General features: G+C 42.2%; 1 protein-coding gene across 1 annotated transcript in view; it reads right to left on the minus strand.

The window, feature by feature from the left end:
- Positions 1–22,267, minus strand: part of LOC109631784 (hippocalcin-like protein 1) — a 34,562-nt gene extending 12,295 nt beyond the window's left edge. The window contains exon 1 of the mRNA XM_020090751.2: positions 21,772–22,267. The gene's annotated coding sequence lies outside the window, so the exon portion shown is untranslated. The remainder of the gene's footprint in view (positions 1–21,771) is intronic.
- Between the last annotated feature and the right edge of the window lie 822 nt (positions 22,268–23,089).

Consider the following 23,089-nt stretch of genomic DNA (forward strand, 5'->3'; position numbering starts at 1 on the left):
AGGAACAAACTTGTACCTCGTTAATCTGCTACCATGTACTAGATGTCTAATTAGCCTGTGTTCAGCCGTCAAAGTGTTTGCTTTCTCACAGGCTTGTGTGCATGTGTGTGTGTGGTGATTCAAATTACAGTTTCACAGCAGCTCAAACACTCCGATGAGACTTGTCTGCCCCGTCTGACCTCAAATCTCTCCTCACTCGTGCAGGGCAATCGACCAACAACTTTGCATGTATACGTGCTTGTGTGTGTGTGTGTGTGTGTGTGTGTGTGTGTGTGTGTTTGCCTGCCTGTTTGTGTTTCTGTGAACTTGACAAAAGTCAAAGTGTGCGCGTTGCCTGGCGAGAGCTTCACGTACACAGAGACAAAACCCATGCGCCTGATCGTCTCTTTACTCCGCTAATACAATTAGACTCATATTAAGTCTCTCATCCTGAAGACATTAGAACAAATGCTTGTACACTGACAGTAATGATTGCAGCCAATTCCCAGGCTACTGAAGGGAGGACCATCAATTGTGATTTCCTCCTCTGTGTTTGGAGGCACGCCGAGGATTAGGAAACATTGTAATGGTACTTTGCCATCTGGCATAAGAGTCTTTTGTCCAAACTGTGCATATGATTTACTAGAAGTCAAACTTCTCCTGTTCTTTTTCCAAAACCACAAGAAAATGTAATTTCCTATTATTATATTTCTGTCCAAAGAAGACGTCTGGTTGACTGATTGGTGTATTTTGTAAAACATTTCGTCTTTCTGCTTTCATGCAAAAATTGGTCTTCCCACTACACTGCATTTAGACAATAATTGGTTTGAGTGTACACACTTTCCATACACATCTTTCTTCTCTATTTTTTCTCAATCAAAATACCCTAGAGGCCCCCTCAGCTTAGTGGGTCAGTCTTTAGCCATGTACACAATCTTAGAACAAAGACAGATGCAAATTAATTTACTGCTCAACAGTAATTGAGGGATGTCTACAGCGCTGAGAGCTATATGTGAAATCAACAGGTCTTGCTACAATGCAGTTAATTTGTGTGCTTTAGCTGAGCAGGCTGAGAATGGACTAAGTGCACTGCTGTGCCTCAGATGATTGGAAAACACACACACATCAAACATGCACTGATGCACACAGTTTTTTTTGTACCTGCACAAATTGATAATAGCTCCCAACGCTATCCAATTATCAGGTGGAGAACGCAGCCACATAACAAACAGTAAGCACCTCTGCTTGTGTGTGTGGCTCTGTGGGCTGCTGGGTTGGGGTGAGAAGGACAAAAGGCTTGGACGAGAGGACGAGATTTAATTGGAGGGATAAAGATGCTTTCATTAGAGCTACTAATGCTTCCTGATGACGGACAGACATTAATAACAGAGCGAGCCTTCACCTTAGCTGACTCGTAGCAAAGTGAATGAAAAGAAAAGTAGTATTTCATCGAACAAATAATGTATACAGTATGTACAGCTCTACTGACGCGTGTATAGTTTACGTTAGCGATGGAGACTTTGAATTGGAGGTGGGTGGCACTGATGTACAGTGGCTGTCCCTTGTGACTCAACCTGGCAGCCAGCTGTGTGGAGTTTGCATGTTCTCTTCTCAGTTCAAAAACATGCAGCTTAGGCTAACTGGAGATGTGACTGTGGGTGTGAACAGTTGTTTGTCTTTGTCAGTCCTATGATACGGTGGCGCCCTGTCCAGGGTATGCCCCGCCTCTTGCCCAATGTCAGCTGGGATTAGCTCCAGCCCCTCCTGCGTCCCTCAAAGGATAAGTATTGTATGGATAGATGGATCCACTCTTTTTCCCTGAATTTCTCCTCTCAGGTTACATACATGCTACCTCATTTTAAGAGTGATGCATTCTGGGGCGGTATGCAGCATGAAAGAAATAACTGCTGATGCTGATTTGAACCACAACAGTCCCCCAAAAGTGAAGCCAAATCATCTTGATCACCATTTAGGCTTCAACATAGGTCATACAGTCTACCTCCTCCATGTCAGCAGATGGAAACAAACTAAAAAGTCCAAGTACACATGAAAGACACACTTTGAAAACACAGTTCCATGGTACTGGCCCAAATCAAAACCGTGAGATGGCAGAACCTGTATCTGGAATACTTTAGCTTCATTTTTGTACAACAGAAAGAAGGGTGAGCACTGTCCAGAGCATCTCCATGTGCATACTATGATTTGACTATTACCACTGCAAACCTATCATACAGGTACAACATGAAATGGCCTGCTAGTTTAGAAACTAACTTGATTGTGATACAGAGCGGACCAGAACAAACAATAACAATGTCATTAAAAACCACAATATCTACTAAGTGTTGTTACTATGTGAACTGGAAAATACAATTAACATGGAGGAGGTGTTAGATCATCTTTACAGGTTAGAATAAGCCCTTAGGGATCAAATCACAGAAAGTTACAGTGTAACCTGACAGTAAAGGCTGCCAGTGGTCTCCACACCCACACAACAAATCCTTTCCTAACACAGTGACCTTTTCACTCTGGTCACCACTCTCTCCCTCCCCTCCCCCTTGTTATTTTTCCTTTCTTCGACCCAGCTGTGACCTGTGAAAGCTCACTGTGAGCCTCCCTGTTGGTCTGAGAGGCACAGTAAAGTAAAAATGCTTCTGTTGTCACCAGCCAGTTGTTTTAATCCCCTGCAGCCCCAAAACCCAAACCCTGTTTCCAATCCGTTCTAACTATCCCTTCATCTTTTATCCCTCCATCCTAAGGCATAAGACAATAATCCAGCCCTCCAGTATAAATGACCCCAGTGGTTGTTAGTTATCGTTGTCCAGCCCCATTGTGCATCAATGCACATTGACAGACTGTCCTTGTGAACATCTGTTCAACCAGCTACTAAGCTGGACACAAACCTCTGGGCTGATTACCCTTGCACAGAGGAGGAAGAGGAGAAAGCAGAACAGAGACAGTCACAGAGAGTAAGGGACCAAAGGTGAGAGAACAATCTGATCCAAGGTGTTGAGGTGATAGAAAGTATTTTGGGCCTGGAATCCTCCATGGAGAATACCTGTCTCAGTATCTATAGCCCTGTTTATACCTCCTTTGTATTATCAACACGTGAGCCATTTAACCACAATAAAGCATTTACTTTGATAATGACAAGATTTCAAACCTGTTTTGAAGTTCTACTGAGTTTATTTTTGTCAGTATTGGACAGTAATGTATTGCTTCATTTTGAGTAGTGAAAGGGATTGCAATTTGAATATCAATAACATTTCCATTTCATAATCGCAATAAAACGTACTCTTTAATAATAATAATAATAAGTGCATTTGTATTGCACTTATCTAAACACAGTTACAAAGTGCTTCACAGGATAAAGCTGGGAGTTTGATTGTAAGTTGATATAATGTTCATATCTGCGTTGAATAGACAATGGTATGTGTTTGATTTGTGCAGGGTTCGGAGGTGTGGAGAGACCGTTGGTCGCGATTAATTTTCTGATAAATTTTACACTTTTTTCACCCTAATAAGAGTTTTTGATGACTCTAATAATAAATACTAAAATGATGATTAGCACTTTAAAACTTGATTTAAAAAGTGCTTCACAGAACAAGGGTCACCAAAAGATCATACTGAGGTAGCAGGGCACTCAGAGAACACATACCTCCATCAAGGCTAATGCTTTATCTCGCCATGTCAAAGCAGTGTTTCCTATCGGTAATCTAAACCATATTGTGATTTGTACGGACACCGTTTCATTCTGAACAAAATGTTTCACTTTGCTCATTGCTCCAACTTGGTGTTTTTCCTCCGTTGCTGCATTCCTGATCTGTGTGCATGCAGCGCTATTTGCCTCGTGCTTCCTTGTGCTGTCGTCCATTAAGTTATTACAGTCCATGCAGACAGTCAGACCTCAGCATGTACCCGCAAGTGTTATGCAATGCAGTTCTGTCTCACACAAAAATGTGTTCTGTTATTTCAGCTGCCAGTAGTTGTAGTAGTATATTTTGTACAAACATTATAATTAGATTTTTTATGAGGCCATTTTATTGCCAAGAAACCCGAAGAAGAAACCCTTATAGCACATCAGTGGACACTAGAAGTGATTTAATTCTTTGAGTTGTGTTAGCTTCTCCTTGATGGGGATTGAAGCAGGTTTCCTGTTGAGTAAATCCCCCTGACACCAGGTTGATATTACTTCTCTGAGCGGCCATGTGAATTAAAAAGTATTAAAAGCATATTGACTTGCTGTGGTCAGGGAGCTACCGCCATCATCACAGAGGTAGATGACAGTGGCTGGCCAATATCAGGTTTTTTAATAAAACGGGGTAGATACACAACATCAGGCCAATAAAGTGAAAGAGCAAAGAAAGTGGTGGAAAGCAGATTGAGATGGAGCGAGGGAAACAGAAAAAGAGCTGGGAGGAGAAACACTCAGAGAGTTTGAGAAGTCCAAACTCCGGTTTTACCATTTAAGTGAGCCAGACGTTTTCTCTGGGCTGTTAAATGTGCTCATAAGAAGAGAAAATGCCGCCTTAGTTTTGCCTGCCAACAGTTAAGTCAGTCATTAGGGAGGAGGAGGGATGGAGAGAGGGAGAGAGAAGAAAGAGAGTGGACAGGAAAGAAGAGAAGACGGGGGTGTTGAAGTGGTATGCAGCACTAGAATAAAGCAGTCAGAGCTGACAGGCACCATTGATTTTTTTTTCATCACTCAAGTGTTTTCAGTCTCCCGTCGCGTCTTCTCAAAGCGCAGCAATCTGAGAGGCCACCTGAGACACCAGGCAGCTTATACCTTTTATCTATACTTCTTTTCTTGCTTTTTTTCCTCCTCTTGGTCTTCACATTTCCTTTATCCCTCTCACAATTTTCCATAATATCTACCGCTGCTCTCTTTTCCTCTGCTGGAGCTTCCATCCTGATGACCCATCAGTTCTCTCTGTCACACACAGAGAGCAGTAATAGTCGTGCTCTCAGTCTCTCAGACTTGGCTCTTTGAAGATTTGTGGTTGTTATTTTTTCCTCTTGTCACTTGCGATACTGAGCTACTTCAGTGCTGCACATGAGAGTAGAGAGTTGTATTGTGTTAGTGACAAGGTACCATACGGTAATGTGGTCTACGCTGCATTGATATTTTGAAGGGTTTCCGTGTTGGTGCATTCAGGGACAGGCAGAATACTTCCACGCTTTAGTCGCTTGAAAATCCTTTTTGTGCTTGGTGTTCTCTCCTGTTCAGGCTCAATGTCATAGATGTTAATTATGTCCACCTCCACATGTCAATTAACAGCAATTATTGTCATTATCCATTAATCTGCCATTTAGTCTTGGTTCACCAATTAATCATGGGGATAATCAAATGTCAACAGTGAAATCCTCTATCCATCCATCCGTCCGTCCACCCAGGATCTATACCACTTATCCTTGGAGATCCTTTGGGGGGGTCACATTAGACGAGAGGTGGGGTACACCCAGGACAGGTCACCAGCTTATCACTGGGCCAACATACACGCAACAGTCACACTCACATTCACACCTTAGGGTCTCCAGTTAACCTAACCCCAATCTGCATCGTGGGAGGAAGTCGGGGTACATGGTGAAAACCCAAACAGACCAGGGGAGAGCATGCCAACAGAACCCTCATGCTGTGAGGCAAGGCGAGCGATCTGACAAGATAGTAAAAGCCAGTGACTATTCACGAGGTCGAGCACGGAAAAGTGTGGAAGGGTTGATGGAGATACAGGGAGTTATTGAAGGAAAATACATTAATGGAGTGGTTAAAAATAAGAATGAGGTCTGGTCCTCGGTGTAGAGCTCCCTCTCTCTCCTGCAGCACTCAGGGAGTTTTCAGAGCATGTCCATATTCTGATAATAACTCTTTGTCAAAGAGAAGAGCACACATGCACGCCTATTCAAACAAGTGCACACAAACCTAATAGCACTGTGTGGTCTAAAATCTTCCTACTTTTAATTTAAAATGACTAATGTGTAAAATACACTGAGCCACTGATGATGTAAGACAGACTGAAAGAGAGAGAGAGAAAGAGGATGATGTGATGTGAATAAACACTTAAGGTCACATAAGTGCACAAGGCAAAGGCTTAAAAGGCTTATGTGGTATTCACTTCAGAAATTAAGAATGAGAGACAGACTGAAAAAACGAAAGATAGAAGGAAGAGTTGGGGCAAATCTGTCCTGATGGGACCATGGTGAAATAACTAGTAATGGAAAAAACTCCACTCCACAGATTAATCTTCTCAAATTCAACGACCTGCAAAAGCATTTACTCTTTCCTGTTCACCCTGAATATGCATTCTCCTCTCAAGAACCCACTGAATATTAGACCCCTACTTTTTAGCACTGAACTATTTTACTCCACAAGTTACAGAACATTAGGGTGGAAAATCTTAATTTTAATGATCAATGAATCTGAAATACAACAGAAAAATACCCACCACAGTCTCCAAACAAAAGAATCCAAACTGATCTGCCATCTAAAATCCAAACATATTCAGTTTACTTATCTTGGGACCAAACACAAGAGTTATCCTATCTGACCCTCATGATTTTTTCCATTTATTAAAATAAGTGACCAGTGTGTCATCACAAGAAAAATGTTAGGGAGATCACTACATAATACAAAAGTATAATGCAGATTTGCTGGAAATATCTATAATAAACAATATGAGAAATTAAATGTTGAGTCAATAATGCTCGACTCGAATAATGCTGACTCAGGTGAAGAATCAAGTCCTCAAAAATCGAACAAAAACGAGTGAGTCCAAGTTTCAGTGCTCCGGTCCGAGTCCAAGTCTGTGTCAGGAGGCATTATCTCTAGTCCTGGACCTTAGCAGCCTACTACTACTGCCCGAATGAAAAATCGGATCTGAAGTTTGGTTTAGCGAGCCTTAATGTTGGCTAATTGTTTTTAACACCTCCACCCACCAGACAGACATTAAGCTGAACAAATTCAGACATGACTGGATGAGATTCAACCTAGACCACCTGCTGGCTGCATTTCCAATAATTCATTTGAAGAGGCTGTTAAATGTTGCATAAATTATGAACAGAATGATGAATGCAACACTATATATACAAATGGATGGATTTCTAATAAAGCTATGACACACACTTCTTTCTCACTCTGCAGAGCAACAGCAGCAGGCATTTTTTATGAACTTAGACCTCCATCTGCAAAGAGGCTGACCTCATTTGTAATATGTCCATTGGAGGGCAATGCTCTTTCCGTCTGGGTCACACACACAAGAAATAATGCCCTCCATCCAGCATTAACAATCTTGATTATTTGACTGTAAACATCGAGCAGCTTGAACACCACCAAGTCTCCTTTACTCAGGTCCCAAGCAGGAACATTTTGGACTGTTTCAGGTCCTTTAAGTATTGCAGATAAATATATTTCTACATACACCTACGTGAGAAAAAAGGTAAGTAAGTAATTTGTGATAATAGCTTTCTTGGCAGTTTTGCCCAAATGGAGGCATAGAGACATCTTAAGACTCGGATCACGTCTTTAGAAGCACTGTATCACCACTTTCCAATCACAACTTTCTTGTTTTAATGATGTCCTCCACCAAAACCTCTGCTTTGGCAGTTTAATTTCTAACAGGACGGAAAAAGAAAATCAAACATTCACATGCTCGTGAATATGTCGGCATAAGAGAAGACACACATATACATTATTTTGAACTTTCCGTTACAGGGTAGAAATATAAGCAAGCTAGGAAAGAGAACATTTCTATAAATATTTTCATAATATTTTTTGTGAAGAGGGACAAGTGGACATCCTCCTCACAGTATTTCCTTATGAAATATTTACACAGGGTAGCCCATGCTTTATGTGTAGCCAGCACACAGTTATTAAGCATTGCTACACTGTTCTCGCTGCTTACATGTATGAGACATTGTTGCATATAAACTTATACTGGACATTTAAATGTAATAATAACAAATGAACAACATGAACTTGTTTATGAATATCATTTGTCAAAGTCATAAGCAAAATGCATCCAAGACTTTGCTTAACTACACAATTCTAAAACCCCTTTACACTAGACACAAACTAGTGCTATCCTGCAAAGGCATCTCCCTGTGTTTACACAAGCAATATAATGAATGCAAATGAATAAAGAGCAAGGTGAGCGGTGTGGGCTGCTATTAAAGTCGTATAGTGTTTTTGATTTCGGTTGATGGCTGCATCTTTTATAAGTAACTGTAAACACGTTCAGTGCAGGCAGAAAATCAAGCAAATGCTTAAGTGCTACACACTCGGAGCTGTTGCTTTGAGAAACGCTTATGTTCAGTAGACATACGGCTCAGGTCAGCGCTGCATCTGTCTTTGCGGTCACGGCGGAGGAGGGTGCTGCAGCTAGCACTGCGACTGTGGCGCACAATGTGTTTGTGTGGGAAGGGCCAGGTTCGAGGAGACGACGAGCCGAGTGTCTGCACAGTTGGTGCATCAAAGAGAGGCGAGCTGTAACGTTTGCTGATTTGCCATATGCGATACAAAGAGAGGGTGGAAAGCATTTGTTGGTTAAGTTGGATTTAGTAAAGTTGGAGGACTGACAGAAGAAAGAGAAAAAAAGATGAGAGCCAGTAAGAAAAAGATTCAACAGAAAAAAGGAACGCTGATGGGTTATTAATACCACTTCTTCTCTCCCTCATTCTGTCTGATTTCATCATAGTATCATCTCCGTGAAGCACTATGACCTTTAGCGAGTATGTAATTCGTGTACAGGGCATGAGCATAATAATATATGAAAATCCATAGTGTCTGCTGCACAGAGTGAACTGAAGACAGGAGGCTCAGCTGCTGACAGGCCGAATCGTGGCTCTCCACCCGGACAGCCTATTATATCAGCAGCAGCCTGGCTCCCACGGGGAGAGACACAGCCACAAGTTAGCTCGTCTTCCTCTCTGAGGCAACTTGACCTCAGCAGCTGAGCTAGTCATATTTCATGAGCCAGGTTCCACATCGTCAACAGCACGTTGATATTTTTAGATGCCATTTAAGACGTCTGCGCTGCTGTTTTTTCTAAGATAATCTGACACATTGTCAGGAAGCTTTAATGGATCCAACACTCAATTAATACCTTGACTAGTGTTAAAGTCTTTGCATTTCCAGATTTAATAGCTACCGCCAGCATAGAAAGCTGTAAGGCCCAAAACAAGACGAACAACTGCTTAAACCTTTTATAATGTTTGCCTTTGCCACTGAAGAGATAAAACCTGGATGCATTGTTTTTCAGCATGAAAAAAATCTGCAAAAAAGAACCTTCAATCCATGCTAACATACAGAATAGCAGCCACAGTAGAGCTATCAAGGTAATCCTCAGGATGAACTAAGGATTATTGACAGCTCAGGAACCACCTATCTACAACCGACTGTGGATGTTGCTGACCTCTAGTAAACTTTTTACCAGTCAAGTAAAATACTGCTTATCAAATCTCATCAGTGATGGGATTTGTTTGTGTCTGAACTGGGCAGGGCTGCGCTGGAAATTGGCAATGCCAAAAATTGCAGTTCACGATAAAAAAATTAACGATTGATCGACTTTGTTTCATTCCCATGAAAACTTTTGAAACACTCAGGCTCTGATTTCTGAATTAATTAGCACCCATTCAAAAACTATACAGGGTGTTGTTTTAAGTTTACACAAAAACACTAACTCTTTAAAAGCAAGCTACAGGTCTTACAAATACCCATTTCACCTCTATGGTGGTTTCACATGAAAGTCAATGTGTTTAGTCTATTCCGAGAAAATTCCAAGATTCACATTGAAGATATTATTGATATTGTGTCTGTCATTGTGAATTTGACCCCTAAACAAATCTATTATGTCCACAGATCCCCACAGGGTTCACAATTGCAGTTATTTCTGTCGCTGAGGTGAAGGAGAATCCTGATATAGTTCTATCCTTAGCTGCAATCGATCTGCTGACATACAACACCCGTCTTCCCTACTCTCATTTAGCCTCTCCTTTTTCTTTTCCTCCCTCCTTCAGCCATCTGCCTTCTCGCTCAAACCATCTCCAATGTCAGTTTGTCGTTTCTCAGCAGCCCTTGATCTGTGCTAAATGCTGTGGGCTCGTCTGTGCTCCCCTGGTATAGTTGCTCTGGTTCTTTCTGTCCTGGTTTTGCAACAGCAAAATGGCAGCAGGACTGCCAGAACCAGGCCCTCTGGCCTCTCTCCTTGTTACTAACGTACCCCAAAATGGGTTGACATGCATCGTGTTGTGCTGGGAGTCATGAGTGCAGCTGCTGTGTTCTGGTTTAGCTGCCTGACTGCTTGGACAAGACAGGAGGAATAATGGAGGTTGAGGGCGACGGATATATTGGCACTCTAGCTTCATACCCATCAACTACAAAGCTATCGTTCAGAAGGTTGATGGAAGCACAAACCGATATACACTGGAAGAGAAATCTTATTCTTTAAATGTGAGCAGACAGTTGGAAAAGCTTGCAATTGGATTTAGTCATAGCTCAATACAAGTTAAACAGGACACTGAATCAAACCTCTCCTCTTTCAACCTGCCGACAGTATCACGTTGCCCGGTACGTGAATTGTCCCACATGCACTGAGCGCTTAAAGGGTTACAGGGCCTTTATTTTGATCTCTCAGAGGGCTCTAAAAAAAGGGACATCCCTTACTGAGAGCGGCCTCCAGGGTGAAGGGCTTTCGAGGCACGGAAGTGTATTTTAGCTCACGTCCCAGAGCAGCACACTGCAGCGGCACAGCGAGAGACAGAAAGACACACTCACAGCCACGTGCATGACTCACACGCACTTATCTGCACGCAGTCACAAAAACACAATATACGGACACACACCCTTTAAGATGGAGATGGTAATTATTCTCCCAGCATCTACTTTCGTCTTTTGTTGCTCAGGGCAATTATTTGCTTTTTCAGGTCAAGGATTCTTCTAATATGAAGGCAGAGAGCTACATGGGCATTACTCCAGTTTGGTGAACTGTGGCACCTCACACAGAGTCAAAATTTGATATTTGATGTGCATATCATTTACTATACTTTTATAATAACTAATCTGAACTAGGTAGTTACTGAGAATTATCATGTCACAGCTTTATTTAAGAGAGCATGGTAAGGAAGGCTGCTGGTCCTGATGCCATCTGTGGGCGTACCTTGCACTACTCTGTGGACCAGCTCAGCGGAGTCTTCACCAGACTCTTCCAGATGTGTAGATACCTATAATCTGAAAGACGGCATCATGCCCATTCACAAATCAAAACAATTTCCAAGAATTAAATTAGTTCAGAACATTTGAGAAGTTTAAAAAAATATATAATTGTGTCTCATGCAAGACTTTTATTTGACTATTCTTTTGCTTTTAACCAGATGCAGCTTCACATCCCGATTGAGAGACTTGCCTCTCATTTCAATCTCCCTGACCAGCTTCTCATGCTGATTGATCCCTGACCAGCTTCTCATGCTGATTTTAAACTGTCTCTCTGAGAGGGTCCAGCAGCTTTTTCTTGAATGGACAGATGTCAAACATGTCAAACACAGGTTCACCTCAGGGTTGTGTGTTGTCAGCCCTTTTATTCATCATGTACACTGACAGCTGCAGGACTTCTCATGAGAGCAGGTTGTACGTTTTCTGATGACACTGTCCTCTAATCTCTACTTCAGGATTCAATCTGAACACGGTCCTGAGTTTGTTAAATGGTGTGATGATGGTTACCTTGACCTCAATCTATCAAAAACTAAAGAAAGACACTATAGTCATACTCTGAACATGAAGCTAGTGTCATATAGCCTGTATAGAATCTACTCCAAGATCATTGGAGTCAAGCAAAGAGATTTATGTTCCCTCTGGGAAATTAGGTGAAGAAGATACATGTATCTTGATGTCGTTCACTGACCATTATTTGTTTGTTAACCTGTGCTTTTTGAAACGTATCATATTGGATGTAGTTTGTGTGATAGTGAACGGGGTAAGCTGCAAATGAATCGCCCTCCTTGGGATCAATAAAGTTGTCTGAATCTGAATCAAACAAGTGCGTCAAGAGGTGGAAGAGACACACAGGTGATGTAGGTCTTATATTTCATCACATGGACCAAATCATATCTCATCAGTTGTCATCCTATCCATCACATTGTACCCAAAAATGTAGCCAGCATAAGTGGATTTGCAGTATTTTACAGTGACTGTTAATACTTGCAGGGACTTTGCCAAAGCTGGATTTAATGAACTGACGCAGGACAACTATCAGTTTTTTAAAAGCGAGCAGGACCCAGGAGAGTGTCAGCAAGGACGAGGATCCAGGTGAGAAATGAAAAGAATGGTAGGGAGGGCAGGAGAGTGAGGCTATATGAGAAAAACAGAGAGAGCACTGATGGAGTGGGTCTGATGAGAGGTGGGGTGTTAAAGGCAGATGGGAGAGTCAGGAGCATCAGTCTTTTCCAGCTGCATGCTGGCACACACACTGATGACACGGTTACGACCCTCATGGCTCTCACTTTTTCTCTTTCTCTCTCTATCTTTCCACTTCATTTTCCGACACCCTCATTTCTCTGTATCTTGTGCACTCCTCTTTCCACCCATCACATATCTCCACCAGGCATCCTATGACATTGTCTAATCACCCACAGTGAAAAAGGTGGCACAGGCAGCTGTCAATCCAACCCTCCTTCCTTCCCATCCCCCGTTTACTCTTTATTGGCTAATGTCCCACCCCACATCCAACACACACTGATCGCACATCCTTCGTAAATGTGACTCATATAAGAAAAATGTATTGAATGAATTTATAAAAATAACTACATTTTGGCAGCATTCATGTTTATGGATCACATATGTGTAGGTGAACTGTGGGTGTGTGTTCGCCATATGGCTACATCTCCACGCACCAGAGGATTTTTGAATCTGTGCATATCTTGTGCTGCTCTTTTGCGCTCTGTACATTAAATCCTGTTATATTTACATAATCCAAAAGTTGTCCTGAGAAGATCTACAAATCCCTTTGGGGCTCTGATGTGTAACCCTCCAAAGAAGCAGCGTGTGTGGCTAAAAAACAGGGAGAGTGGGGAGGAGGCCTGGGAGCTCTTGCCTAAAAGTCATCACTTTAATATAAGGCAAAGGACATTGCTATCTAATATACTTACATAAAGGGGATTTACTCTCTACTTTGTGTTCTCACAACCATAATCTAACTCTTACGCAGCCTTGCTTATTTCGTGCGACTTCTGTCTGTCCTAGGAAGATTTGATCTTACATAGCTGATGATTGCTCAAAAGGAGGCTTTGCAATGTTCAATCCAGTCTGTTTTTGAAGGGAAATGTCAGACTCTGTGAAGGTATTTTAACAGCGGAACTGAAAAAATTTTCATCGGCAACTAGAGCATATGGAAAAAATGTCCCATACATTTTCCAAATAAGGCAGAGGCATGCTTTGTATTATATGCAGAGGCATGAAGAAAGCTTGGGAAACAACCTATTTCTCAAGCTTCAGTAAAGGGTTATGAGAAAACTATTCCATTCCATCTAGACTTAGATAGCTTTCTTGCTTTCCATTTCCTACACTGGTAACAAAAAGAAAGAGAGAAAGAAAGAAGCTAAAAATATCAGCTCACCCTGACTTTTGTCAGGAAAGCAAAAAGCCAACTTGGACAGAATTTCCCTTTCACATTGATCATGTCGCACAATCAGCATTCGCACAAGCATTTCATTCTGTTAAGAGTTGTATTTCTTCAACTGGGGGCTGATTATGTTCTTGTGACATGTGTTTTTCCTCAGGGGTCTGCCCCTTGTGATCTCTCTATGCATGTTACTTCTGGGTCAGTTCAACCCATTTGAACTCTCAGCAATCTTATATGAACAAATAGAATTTAAAATCCAAAAATCCATTCTGTATTAATGAGCCGTTCAGGATCAGACCAGTGTGAAGCATATACAGATCATTTGCAAATGGACCACATACATGTACAATAGTGTAAATGAGTAACACCACATTGTAACAGTGTAACCGTGAGAAGACACACTAAACATTTTCCATTGTTTTATTCAAGGGTAAAATACATCAAAACATTTTAAAGGCACAAATTATCTTAGAAACAAATTTGTTGTGATAAATCAAACAGTGGGACACTGTTTTAAGTTCTTGGTGAGGTTTTGCATATTTGATCATCAGCTGTGATACGGTTACAGATACACTGTAAATTGATGGGGTTTTGCATATTCCCATATGAGTGTAGCAACACATAAAATAGGATATCAGTAGATCAAATCTACAGTATTGAAATTAATAAACTTAGCTGAACAGTATTCTCAACAGAGAATATTCTCTCTTGATTTGTTTGTCTCTGTCTTCTTTCCTTTTCTCCACTCCTCTCTTTTCCTCCATCTGATTTTCTTTCTGGTTGGTCTGTAAACAACCACACACTTACGACTCACATCTCCAACATGGAGAGTCACAGCTTGCACAGCAGCATGGCACTCTGATCACTCAGTGATAGCCTGGTACGCCGCAAGGCAGTAGCTGTCCCTGCTTTCTTTTGAGCCTACTGTATATCTACTCCTCAATGATTTACTAAAAGTACATCCAGCATAGGGGCTGTTTACCGCTGACAGCCAACCTGTTTATCCCAAGCTGTAAGAAACATGGGGGGAAAGGAGTTTGGGTGCTTGTGTTGAATGCAAGATTGTGACACCTGAAAACATGGAAACAATCCACATCTGGAATGAAACTGAACTGATTTCAATAATAAAAGACAACAGCATGGTAAATAAATTACAATTGTAATAAAAATAAAGATCCATCCCTGTTCAACTGAGTAGCTTACTTGTTACGGATACTATAGGACAATGGTTGTCAGATTCTTGAAGGTCGCAAGTAAATAGAATAAATGTCCCTGAAATGTTTACTGATGAAGCCTGGAATAAAATATAATTCATCTGAGAAAGTAATTTACTCCAGCCTGGTCACAACAGCATTTACTGGACAATAACATCAATGCATTTCCTTTGAATCACAGTGACCAGAGTTCAACTTTGGCAAATTTTGGCTCAACTCAGATTTACAAGCCAAATTGCAAATTGACTAGACAGTGCTGACCTTTGAAGGACCAGAGTCCAGTTGAGTCTAAAATGGAGGATGCTACCATATTAGCTATGGTAAACCATTTCCCGTCCATTTTCGTTCTAACAGAGTATAAACGGCTCCACAGAGAAGAAGTGAGAAAGAGTAGATTGTGACATGCAGTGGAAATATGTTCCCTTGATCCTAAACTGATCAAATCCAGTTGAGAGCATTTGTAGTCACTATGGAGCTTAGCTATTTTAAATTTTTATGTTAATTTATCCATAAATGTGCAAAAGGGAGTAAATACATTCGATAGACAGACAGACATCTGAAGGTGCCAACTTGGACTCTCAGAAAATGGATTGATTGGATAATCAGTAAAAAAAATTAACAACCTTAACAACACAAATGCAACTAACAGTGATGCAACACACAGTCATGTCTCACACTATTCCCATAACCAGCAGCATGCAGCCCTAAAAAAGAAACCTTACAAAGTTAAATGAAAAAGAAGAGGCCTCTCAATGCGAAAAATAATGAGAATGGGCATAATGAGTGCCTTTAAAAATATTCATTGAAAAAGGGCTTTGTCCCCAGACACCCCCCCCCCCCCCCCCCCAAAGTCAAGTAACAACATACACGTAGTTTCATATCAACTCTTTTAGCTTCTCGTCAAAATGGTTGTCTCACTATTAGCAACACTGCCCTCCTATAATTCATGTTAGTATTGCTCTATTTACTCTTTTTTGTCCATATCTGTAAGCTCTCAGAAGACGTACACAAATATGAACAAAATGAACGCAGAGTACGCACAGACGCCTCCATTTGTTTCCTTCTACGTCTCTTAAGTTGAGCACAAATGAGCCTTGAGAAAAACTTTGCTTGTTTAGAAGAAACCTCATCATTGCACCTCGTGTAGTTTGTCACTGAGGTACTGCTCCCAAAATGAGTCGTGCTTGAAATTAGCAGCTGACATCAGATGAGTATCATACTGTACCCTGTTCCCTGCTCTCTCTGCTCAGAGCTCCACAGAAAAAGGTTGCTGCGTGATTGCACCAGCAATCGGAGAAATGAGTCTGCAGTCATTACAGCTGCTTGTAAATGCACCCAAGCCAGCCGGCGCCAGATCGATTTTTCTATTTCTGATTGGCCTGCTGTTATTGCCCAGAGAGGCCTGCAAGAGGGTGGCGGGGGGCGGAGGGTGGAATCGCTGAGCCTAATTGATGCTGTCACGGAAAGGAACAGGTTATAATTTTTCACCCGGAAGATTTCAACCCACTTCGCTCACTGTAACAACACAGCTCCATTTTCATATAAAATACAGGCACAATATCCACCACTCTGTGTATATTCATGTGGCTGATGTGGAGACACAGCTGGTGGTTATTCTTCCATTAAATTCCTTCCATTCTGCTGAGGGGTGAGCGAGATATCTAAATCGAGATGCTTGAATAGCCCAGGGTCCAGGGAGAGCCACAAGAACAGAAAATATTTTGGTTATGTCGAGTCTACAGCTTGTTAGAGTAAAGGGACTCATTAAACTACTCCCGTGTTTCTCAGCCAGAGCCACCCCGGTCCATTATGGACTGGGAGAAACAAGATGAACTAAAACATGTGCCGGAAGAAGATGAAAGGCTACTTGAGGAGCGACAGGAGGACATGTGACGATTGAGGAGGAGAGATGCAGAACAATCAGAGAATAGTGGAATAGTCTCTTTATTGACCTGCTCACCAAACTCTGAAGGCTTAGGAAGAAAATACATTATGTTTGTCATTATGTATGTGCACCTTCCAAACACATCAGTGTGCATATGTTTCATCATAATACATGCAATATCACAACTGATTTCTGAATATTGGAAGCTGAGTTGAGGACAGTTTGACAAACACACTTGTGGCATTAGCTGGCCACTTATAGAAGCTGCTATCTGTACGTTTTTTCTGGATTTTTCTCTCTACCCGAACCAAGGGCTTCGGGAGCGGTCAAGACAACACTACAGTTGCCTGAAATTAGGGAAAACACCGACCTTGGGTGGTATTAAAACACAAATACACACTGCCTGTCAGGTGCTAAATTACAAGATTGACAAAAACATCAAGATCCTTCATGGGACACTTCGGTATTGTTCTAATGGGTGTCTATTTTTTTAGCTTTAACTAGTCGAGCACTGCTGACCTCGCTTGTCTTGACAGGACACCACTGGTCGCCAGAGGAAGACAGATAGAGGAAAAGAGGAAGAGGCTTCTTTGAGATATGATCTAAACAGAAGTATTGGCAAAGTGTGCAGCGAGTATGTGTTCTCCACCACGCCTTATCAGTTGAGAGCTGTTGGCCATTTTATACTTAAAAACACACTCACACATACACCGCACACGCTTTTCCCCCCCTGACTTCATTAGCGCAACCACATGCCAAGCTCTGGGAGTAATTGGCTGCCCTTTAAGCCTTCTAATGGCTAGGGGAGAGGAAAGTATAGGAGAGGACAGGAGGTGAACCAGCACAATTACTGTCATTTATTAAGGAAAAACTCCATTCATATGTTGCTTTGTTACTTACTGTATATTCATGTGATTTCTTTTATCCTTTTTTTCTCTTGGTTTAACCCACTTGATTTGTTTTAATGTTTTTATTAGAAGACAACTGTAGGAAACACACACCAGTTCTGTCAAATTATTTGAGACCAGGGCCTTTTGATTGAATTCCCTGGAGACAAAGCAGCTCGATCTCCCTACAACCCGAGGTTTAAACAATCATGTTGCTTAAGCTTCACGTCTGATTCATACTCATTTAAAAAGCAGGCATCCTCAGTCCATTTATACCAACCACTGTTCTCATGTTAATTTGTGTGTAAAGGATCAACCTCAACGTCATCACTGACAGAGCTTTTTCCTACGTCAAGCATCAGGTCAGATTGATCAGTAAGAGATGTTAGCTTTCTCGCGCTGTGCTTTGCATTTCTGCCGTCCGCCTCCAGCAGAGCAGCTGCTCTCTCAGCCTTATCACCAGCATTATCAGACTGCATGTGGGCAGGAGACACCCCTCCCCACTAGGATCAGGGCAGATTATAGGGCGGACAGCGTTCATGGGAAACACAGACCTCGTGTCAACCCCTGCAGGCCACATCCCTCCCATCCCACTCCCCTATGTGAAAGCATGGCCTCATAGAGAGAAGGCTAACCATAAAACATCACTCTTCAAAGTATTCTAGCTCTTTGAGTCTATTGTCATCCTTACTGGTTTTGTGATTAGCATGCAATGGTCATTTAAAGCAAACCAGGGTTACAAACTGAAGGTGTGGGGTCTGATAGATGTGGTCATTTAGATGAGTTTTATGGAAGATGCTTTAGAATTGCATTATGGGAATTGTAGGAACCAGTTTTTTGGAGCATGCTCCATGCTGGGCACTAAGAGTTGGATTATCTTTGCTTCTGCAGGCAACAATTCTGTTTTAAAATGTTCCTTCTCTCCCAAACTTTGTGTTGAGTATCCCTTTAATGCATCTTAATTTCAAACTGCCCAAATATAATATGAATACATTCATACACCAGTGAAATTAGGGCATTTTGCAAATACAGTACATTACTTTATACCAGGAAGACAGGTTCATATCCTGATCTGGTTGAACTGCAAAATATCCACATACCAGAATAACAAATTTGTTATGTGGAAAGTAGGACTTTTCCTCTGGCACCTACACTATATCAAATGTAAGTTTGGGCAACTTGGTTAAGGTTATTTCGATCACAGTCAAAAGCCATTCAAATGAGTCATATTACTATTATTTAGTAGTGCATAAGCACAAAACATTTGTTCAAACCTTGAACAGTTTTGGTTTCAGTTGATAAATGTTTGTATTTCTGTTTTTGTTGTTGCATCGAAGTAGGAGCAATGTGATGTCACAAGTCTGTGTCCTAATATGTGCTTATGAATGTTTGAATCAGCATGTATTTAAGTTTTTTTGGCAGCAAACCACCCATACAATCTTAATATACACAGTAACGTGACAAGCGTTACTGTGTAAGTGACAAACTCTTTTCTCTCTTTGTTGTTTATCTTTGACTTAAATTGTTGCTTATCTTACCATGAAGTGCACAAAGAACTGCTTTCAGAAGCTTTATAGGGAAACAGAGTAGACGGGATGTGACCCACATTGTCATCATCAATGTCAGACAGTATAGCAACAGTTTTACAGTATGTTCATAACTCAGATTCAGTACAAATATAGAAGGTATTCTGTAAAAAAAAAAGACAATTGTTTGTTACTATTGTTACGTTATTTGTAAGCATTTGAACATGCAACCGATGCCGTCTTTTTTTGGTGAGGAGAGTCTCTCCTATTGAGTAAATCAATAGCTAATAGCAATCATTATCTTCACAATCATCACGATAACAGTTAATGGGAAAATGAGCCACTTAGTATTTTCCATTAAGAACAGAGTGCTGAAGACAAAACATAACTCTTGTAAAACATAAACAGCACCATTTGCTCCCCATCACTGCGTTATACCACCAGACCACAGAGACGTTTTACACTGAGCATCTTTTCCTCTTTCGAGGCTCTTTTCTCCATAAAACGATTGGAGTCATCCAAGAGAAAACCCCTGGCCTCCCACATCCATCAAGCTGCCGGAACATCCGCTGGACCAAGTTTCTGCACCAAGGTTTCCAGGCATCAGAACTAATGTAAGATTTCACTTGTTTCTCTGGAAGAAAGGAACAGCTGCAGTGTGTGTATCCCATGATCCACCACTGACCTACATTCACATGGCAAAGACAGACACCATAATTCATAGTGACTTTCGGGCTTTGTACTTATGTATTCTATACATGCTGTACTGACGGTCGGGGCATCTTGTCAAGGATTTGTAGTCGCGTCATATGAGAGAAAGGTCATATATGAGCAACACTGGATCATTCCCATGAGGGCCTGTGGTATAGAACAGAGGGATATTGCACATAGAGGAGAAAAGCATGAATAGGCCGTTGAAGAGGTGACGAGATGATCACGAAAACACTTCCCGCTCTCTTTCTCTTCCTGCACCGCAAATCACTTGCCACACTGACACACACCTCAACTAAGACACCGTTTGCAAGGTGCTTAACGCCACAGGGTTAAAAGCTCTGCTGATGTGGATACAAGTTATGACTGCTGAGTGTATCTGTGGTGCAGGCGACTGTGTTTATGAGCCTGACTGACTGAGAGAGTAGTGCTTCAGCACACATTTATCGTCTTATGTAACCACTACACTAGCATTAGCACATGCAGGCTAAACACCAAAACATCAGCCGCATTTCTGCGTGTTGAGCAGGTTTTGGAGGCTGGAGGTTTCCTTGGGAAACAATCTCCCAATGCAATCTCCAGCGTGCACCGCATTTCCATTAACCTGAGGTCAGACCCAATTGGCCACCTCATTGGCTCGTCGCTCTTCTTATCATTAACCGGCATAAATGACAACTGCAGAATGGTCGTGGAGCCCTCCGACCCTAGAACTGCCGCTCATGTGGTTCCTTTCAATATTCTCCAGCGGACAACAGGTGACTTGGTGTGCAAATTTCACTTTTTCTTGGTGCCAAATGCCATGCCTGACAGAAACCAGTGAAATCTGAAAGGATTATACCCGATTATACTAAGGAGCGCAACAGCTGGTTGGCATTTCGAAAAGAAGACGTGGAGGCAAATGTTTTGATTCAGCAGCACATGGTACAGCGGGGGCCTGAATCAGGCATTAGCGCGCACATTGCTTGTTATCTCATACAGGAAAAAGAAGAGCAGAGGCCTCAAACACACACATATAGTGATAATTAAAGATGACATGTTGTAGACCCTTCAGGGCCCCTGCTTCTTGGTTTATTTATGCCGTCCCTATCACTACTGTCAATCGACTAGAGAGGCTCAGCTCTATCTAAGTGGAATGAAATGAGAAATCACTGGTTTCACATGATCCATGGGATGCGGAGAAGATAGCAGCTGTAAGAGGGCGTGGGCCAACTGTGCAGACCACAAGATGTATTGTAAACTGGTTAGGAAGGCTGTAATCAACCGATTACTCACTAACAGAGAAAAGATTTTAACATTATGGGTCATTAAACTGCAAAACATTTTTAAAAAAAACACACACAATTCAATAGGTTCTCAGTCTACATATCACAATATGACAGAAAGTTCTTGACTAAAGTATTCAGCAGCTTCATCATGCTTCTTATAGCCGAGGGAAGGATCCATGCAAGGTAAGAAATAAGGATGTAATCTCCATCTTTTTCTTCCTCCCTCCCTCCTCCTGCCAGGTGGGAGCTGAATGCCCCTCATGGCTGAAACACTGAGGAGGAGACCTGGATGCACTGACTCCACCATCTCTCCATCCCTTCTCGTCCCGCGTAGGGATCATTCATAAAAAAAATGGCAGGCCTGTAGTGCACGCTGCCATCCCATTGGCTGCGCTAAAACAGCTTCTTTCTGCTTTGGATTTCTCTGAGTTGTTCGGATAAAACGCTCACTCTTGAGATCTTAAACACATCAAGACACAAGGCACATTTCCAGCTCGCATGTTCCCGGTCATGCATTAAGGCTGCGCGGCGGTGTATTGTCACCACACAGCGGGATACCGCACCGTTTCTGCGCGTAAACAAACCCGATCGCGTCGCACTTCCACAAGCCTGAAATCGTCACCACAGATAAAGCAATACTTTACTGAGGCTGAACATCTAAGGAGTACATGGATGTTGACCCCCCCCCCCCCTTCCTTACCCGATGGAGCCGATGTAGTGTCGGTGCACAGCTGGAGGTGATGGAGGGGTAGTAGCCCTGCTCCGGTCCAGCGGCGCTGGTGTGCAGGACAGCCGGGGGAGAGATGAAGGGATGCGGGGCTTGCTCTGGACGCGTCTCCTCCTGGAGCTCGGGGAGAGTAACGCTGCTGGATGTCTCCGTCTGGTTTGCTGCTGTGTGTGCTCCTTCACTGCACTCTCACACACATCTACACACACACAAACACACACACGCCGGCTGAGTGACTGACTGAAGTGGCCCTTGGCTAGAGCAGCCGAACCCTGCAAACCATGTTACTGTTCAGGCGAGAGGCAGCAGTGATGGTGCCGCGGTGCGGACCTGGTTCTGGCTGCTGCTGCTGCTGCTTCTCTTCCTCCAGGGGCCGGGACGGGACAGCTGCGGAGGACAGTGGGTTTTAAGGAGTGTGATCTGATGGAGTGGATTTAAATGGGGGGATGGTGACGCTGGGATTACGTGGTAGGGGTTTAATTAGAGAGCGCTGCGCCTATTGGCACCGACGTTGCGCACAGCCCTCCTCCTCCCAGCTCTCCCCCCTCATGTCCTCTCTCTCCCTCTAGGTGTGTGTGTGTGTGTGTGTGTGTGTGTGTGTGTGTGTGTGTGTGTGTGTGTGTGTGTGTGTGTGTGTGTGTGTGTCACAACAGAATGATGGCGCATGCTGTGTATATAATAATGCACTTTATAATAATAAACTCACTGCGCCACATTTTTATACACCGCACATGGGTCAAAACACAACCTCACGCACACTATAAAATAATATAAAATATAAATAAATCACTGTAGCCAGTAGAGAAAATAGCTTACAGTGCTCATGCATTTTTAATCACTATCTATCCTTTTCATTTGCTGTGATATTGCATCATAATTTATTATGGACTGCTGGTCCATGTGAAAAATCTGGTTAAAAATGTTCTTCTGTTTTTGAAATGGCACAGAATTGGAAAAATATAATTCATTATGAAACATTTAAATGTAGACTGCAACGTGTAACTTCAGCCACTAGGGGTCTCAATCAAAACAACAAAAAAACGTGTTTGATGACATCGTTAAGCAACGTGAGGTCATGGGAGTTGTGGTCTCAACTATGATTGCTGTTTAAAATCTACCAGACATGACTCAGGCACAAATCATGTTTGCGGATGAGGTAATGTAAGTTTTATTTACGTTATGCAGCAAATCAGCCGAGTGACCAATAAAAAGGCAAAGAAGGCAAAAAACAGCCAAGCTAACTGGCTAGGAGTTTATTTTTCCTTTGTCATACGTTGTTTGCTCTGGAAGT

Source organism: Paralichthys olivaceus, chromosome 20 (assembly GCF_024713975.1).
Source record: "Paralichthys olivaceus isolate ysfri-2021 chromosome 20, ASM2471397v2, whole genome shotgun sequence".
Taxonomy (NCBI): domain Eukaryota; kingdom Metazoa; phylum Chordata; class Actinopteri; order Pleuronectiformes; family Paralichthyidae; genus Paralichthys; species Paralichthys olivaceus.